The sequence below is a fragment of the Argentina silus genome, assembly GCF_951799395.1.
Source record: "Argentina silus genome assembly, chromosome: Y".
NCBI classification, from domain to species: domain Eukaryota; kingdom Metazoa; phylum Chordata; class Actinopteri; order Argentiniformes; family Argentinidae; genus Argentina; species Argentina silus.
Genome location: NC_139654.1, coordinates 20935740 through 20941435, shown reverse-complemented (window position 1 = coordinate 20941435; position 5696 = coordinate 20935740). Strand labels below are relative to the sequence as shown.

The following is a 5696-nucleotide window of genomic DNA, read 5'->3' as shown; positions in this document are numbered from 1 at the left end:
AATTAAAGACTAAGACTAGATTAAACTGACTCATCCGGACCTCTGCAGCTTCCTTTCTTCATCTAAGTATATTTACTACAAATTGGCGTCACGAACAGGATTTGGCCAACCGATAGCCGTGCAGAAGAACAGGCCACAAGCTGGGTGTGTGCCTCAAAAAGATAAGTATCAAGTTGACTGTGGGCTATCGACCAAAATTTAAAAAGAACCAGGTAGATGAATAGAAGGTGGTTGCATGTCTGCTAAATTTAAACAAAGTATAGAGTGTCTGTGAATGTTATGTTGACCTAACTGTTGGAGATTCGACTCTTCAATGTAACCCTAAAAAACTCGGTAATTAGTTTGAATCATTTGGAGTTACGTCACTTAACATTCCGAAACTGGTCTGATCAGCTGGTTGTCGTGATCACTTAAATTTAGGAAGACACTAACAGACGTAGTGACTCGATGGGTGCTGTGTGGGACGCCGTGCAGTATTCCGTCTGAGGTTGACTACATCTGAGTTTTATAGTAGTGACTCGATGGGTACTGTATGGGACGCTGTCAGTATTCCGTCTGAGGTTGGCTACTATTGAGTTTTTTTGTTATAGTAGTGACTTGATGAGTCTGAGGTATAGGCTACATTGGATATAGTAGTGACTTGATGAGTACTATATGGGACGCTGTTAGTATTTCGTCTGAGGTACCGGCTACTATTGAGTTTTTAAATATCTGCAGATAAATAGAGTTAAATTTCAGGCTACATTTGAGTTTTGTGGTAACAGGTTTGAGTTGCATCTTGGAGCGGAGGCGCACAGCTTTTCTCACTGCTGTCTCCCCTGCTCCCTTTCTGCTCACTTGTTCTAAAAATAGAATGGCTTAAATTTGAGAGAGAGAAATTTGAATTGAACAATATGATTGGGTGTGCACAGTGCAAGCTGTAAATATCTCATCTAAAAGACCTTCCCTCTCTGTTCTTTCTTTCTCTCTCTCTCTCTTTCTCATTGGGGATTTCTATTCCGTGAGTGCGGGGATCTGGTTGTTGCGATTCGACCTCTTGTCTCAGCGGGCGGGGAACCTCGAGTGCGCAAACGCTCGACAGCCTCTGTTCGTCTGACTGATTTGAGGTTGAGCGGCTTCAAGCCAGAAAACGAAGCATAAACCATATAGTGCCTCTCTGAGATTCCCTCTTTCTCTCTGTTCTTTCTCTATAGAATATGCATATTGTGAAAAGTGTAAATTTATTGTTCATTAAAAATAAGTGTAAATTTATTGGTCGGTTGGGTGCGGTCTTAATGCTGTAGAGTATAGCCGATACTATACGCCCTATATGGACATGCTTACGTGGATTTTGGTGCCAGGCGGTGCATGTCAATGAAATTTACGATGTGTTTTTATGGGCCTGTTGCCAACATTTCAAGTGCACGTTGAGATGTTGGAAACTGTTTAAACATTGGGAAAAAGTAACGTTCCATTTTATGAAGTTTATTTTTCTTATCTCTGATCTTATTTTAGTTTAGTATCTTCAGTATGTTTTGTTTTGAATGTTTAATTATTTTAAGAGAACTAATCAAATTAATGTTTTGTTTCGAGCAAAACAGGAGAGGGACAGAGGTTCTGAGAGAGAGAGCGCCAGATAGCAGTAAAAAGACCAATTTGTGAGAGACATCAGAACAGCTCGTCTCATATAGCCTACGTCAAAGTAAGACTGCTATTATTTGGTTGATGTTTGAAGTTCGCTATATGGACTTGTTGATTGACCATTTGATTGTCTGATTAATTGATCGATTGATTCTTGGTTAATTGGTTAGGTGATTAGTTGGTTAATTTGGTGATCTGTTAAAAGGTTAATTGATTGGTTGATTGATTACTGATTTGATTAATTTGATTATTAATTGATTGATTGATTAAATGTTGATTTGATTGATTTCATTATTAATTGATTGGTTGATTAATTACTGATTTGATTAATTGGTTGATTGATTGATGATTTGATTGGATGATTGATTTGATTGAGTAGTCGATTTGTTAATTGGGTAATAGGGTAATTGGTCAATCAGTTGTTTGATTATATGGTTAAATTGGTTAATTGGCTGCTCCATTGGAGATAACTGACAATTGTGATCAAGGATTGGTTAATTGAATTGAATTAGTGATTGATTATTTGTGATTGATTTGTAATGAATCAATAAATAAATTCATTGATTGTGAAAATAATATAATTAACCATTGAGTGATTGTTTGGCTAGTTGCTTAATTAAGATAAGGCGATCCTCTCGTTCTCTCTCTCTCTCTCTCATTGATCAGTCACTTCCACTAACAGATAATGGTAGTGAATTATAGTGCACAGAATAATCATGCTGACATTGATGGAACATGTATAATACAGGCAATCTAATCTGTTTCTAATTTTTGCGTGCTTCGACTTGAACAATACTATGTGTGCATCACCTGTGAAATGATATAAAGCTTTTGCATGACTGCGATATAATCATATCACAATTTAAACTGAATATTCTAATTGTAGCGTGGATGGTGGTTTGTTTAGTATTTACAGGAGGATTGATTTGGCTAGCATTAACAGGACAAACATCCTTGTGAGGGACGTCTGAGTCTGAAAGGTGTATGATTGTGGGGTGTGGAACTGACTTGCTGACAGGCATAGCAGCAAAGGCATCTCGGTGTCTTTGCTGAACCTTTTTTATTTTAATTTGTTATTTTTGGCACGGAGGTGGTTAGAGCAGTTGTCTCGGGCGCACCTTCACAAACCTGAGTTACTTGGGTCAGTGGAGTCCCCTCAAGGGAGTGCTTAAATATCCCGCCGCCAAAATGCCGAAGACTAGGGTTGAGATTAGAAAGTAAGCTTCTGGATAGGAAGATAGCCAGAGCAAGAACGTTTCACACTGGTATGGTGACTGAATGAGTTGATTAAAGACATATTTTATTTTAGATAAATGATTAATATAGAATCAACAAAATAAATAACCAACCATTCAGCCAAGAAGTTGAACTGTAAACAAAGGAAGTGCCTATTGGAAAAGTGTCTTCAGCTAAGTCAACGGTTGAAGGAACAACAATTATGGGTGCGGCTTCAGCTAAGACGTCTACTCCAGTGCAAATGGTTGAAAAGAGCAACCCATTGGTAAAAGGAATAAGAGATAAAGCAGTGGATAAGAGCCTGGAAGAGGAAACCAGGAGATTAGTGAAGGAGACGAATACTCCTTTCTCACACAAAACCCCAACTGTGGCTCCACCACCATATGAGGGAAGGGCTACGCCCACCAGAAGCTATCCACAACTACCAATCCTCAACACAGAAGGAAGATACCTCATGGAAGATGAAGATAAACAAATACTCAAGACAGGAGAAGCTAGAACCACGATTGTTATCTACATGGACCACGTAGCCCATCAGGTGGAGTTACACTGCAAAGAAGAACAAACTTTGAAAGAGCAAGACCAAGAGACGCTCAGAAAACTTAATCAGGTGCAGTTGAGCAAGAGAAAACAGAATAAGAAAAGAACACAGGCTGTGGTTCTGCAAAACCTGCCTCAACCACAGACACAACCTCAATCGACAGCAGTAATACAGGTTGCTCCTCAGCCTCCATACCCACAACCTCAGAAATGGAGAAAGGGGGGTCAAGGATATACTAGACAAGGAGGTTACAATCCAGGACCCCAGCAAGTTGCAAAACCATGTTACTATTGCGGAAAAAATGGACATATGGTCCGGGAATGTTACAAAAGAGCCCGCGAATGCGGCAGAGAAGCCTACAAGGGACGTTATCCAACTCCAATGAATACATCCCAGGGACAAATGCAATGGCCACAGCAACAACAATCACAGGGACCGGTGAACCCGAACAGGGGCCCGGAATGGGGGTTTTAGGGGTGCCCAGAGAATCTGAAAGGGGGTGTCAACTGGTAGTGTCTAAGCAGACAAAGAAGGATCCAAAAAACAAAGTTACAACTACAGAGAAGTCTGCAACCGAGAAAGGAAGAGACTGAATGTACCAACACCAGCAACATTTCATTCCTTCATCTCTCCCCTAGCTCTCATGCACACAGACACAACCGTACATCACATCACCTTGTGCCTCTTAAACCTGCTATCTTATTTCAACTGTAGATTGAGTTCTCAGCTGTAACAGGCAAACCAGCCAAAGAAAAAACACATAGTTAGATAGAAACTAAACTTTTACACAGATTTTACTACTAAGTATATTTTGAAGACATAGAGACGCTATACACTCCAATAAAGTTAAGACGACACCTATCATGACCTCCATCACCCAGTCGTCTGACCCTGAGATCCCAGACAACCACAAAGAGAGCTAGCTAGCATTAGCTAGTGGTGACACCAACGGGATTGCGAGGGAGAAACATATTGGCAGCGTTTCGTACAAAGACAACAATACTCTCTCTTAAGCTCAATACCTTAAGGACTCCTGTCACAGATATGGCTGCAATAATAAAGGAAATTGTCAGCCGAAACAAAAGGAGATACCAGGAAGATGGGTTTGACTTGGACTTGACCTATATTTATCCAAATATAATTGCTATGGGCTTTCCTGCAGAAAGACTTGAGAGTGTCTACAGAAACAATATAGACGATGTAGTACGGTTTCTGGACTCAAAACACAAAAATCATTATAAGATATATAATCTTTGCGCCAAGCGACATTACGACACCGCAAAGTTTAACTGCAGAGTTGCACAGTACCCCTTTGAAGACCACAACCAGCCTCAGCTGGAGCTAATCAAGCCATTCTGTGAAGACCTGGACCAGTGGCTAAGCGAGGATGACCATCATGTGGCGGCCATCCACTGCAAGGCAGGGAAGAGCCTCACCGGTGTCATGATCTGCACTTATCTCCTCCACCGAGGGAAGTTCCTGGAGGCATAGGAAGCACTCGACTTCTACGGGGAAGTGCGGACAAGAGACAAGAAGGGAGTCACAATCCCAAGCCAGCGACGCTATGTCTACTACTACAGCTACTTTCTGAAGAACCAGCTAGAATACAAGCCCATCGCTCTGCTCTTCCACAAAATGGTGTTTGAGACGCTCCCCATGTTTAGTGGAGGCACCTGCAGGGACAGTACTGTTAAAAACAGGAGTGACCCGATTCCTCAGGGCTTCAAGAAGGGAATTGGCATTGGGATCCGCAGTTTGTGGTTTATCAACTAAAAATCAAGATCCATACGTCCAACACAGTGCACACAAGGCGAGGGGACAAGCATATGTACTTTGAGTTCCCCCAGCCACTGCCTGTCTGTGGAGACATCAATGTGGAGTTCTTCCACAAGCAGAACAAGATGATGAAAAAGGACACAAAGCCTCTCAGAAGAAGTTGCAATATTGCCAGGAATGTGTAGTTTATTTTTGGACAATCCATAGCACACTGGACACTGTTGTGGCGACGAAGTTCCAACTTGGAAAAGGCGACGATTGCTAGCAGCACTGAAATAGTTTACGATAGTTAGCTACAATAGCTCTGACGAATCATTTGGGGAGTAACAAGTGTTGCCATTCAGAACTTTGACTTTAAGTTTAGTGATAGTTAATGTTTCAAAGTTAAATCTAACCTTTTTTAAGTAAGCTATATGTTGCTCATCTTGAGACATAGAAAGACGATACTTTGCGAAACTTAGCTAAACATATTTTGATTCACTTTTAGCTGAATCCGCTCAGGAGCACGACTGAGATGGGGTAA

At 41.1% G+C, this 5696-nt stretch overlaps 1 pseudogene across 1 annotated transcript; it reads left to right on the top strand.

The window, feature by feature from the left end:
• Positions 1-4441: 4441 nt before the first annotated feature.
• Positions 4442-5358, top strand: LOC310823652 (phosphatidylinositol 3,4,5-trisphosphate 3-phosphatase and dual-specificity protein phosphatase PTEN-like; annotated as a pseudogene). The gene has a single exon. The product of its transcript is annotated as a phosphatidylinositol 3,4,5-trisphosphate 3-phosphatase and dual-specificity protein phosphatase PTEN-like (transcript).
• Positions 5359-5696: the final 338 nt, after the last annotated feature.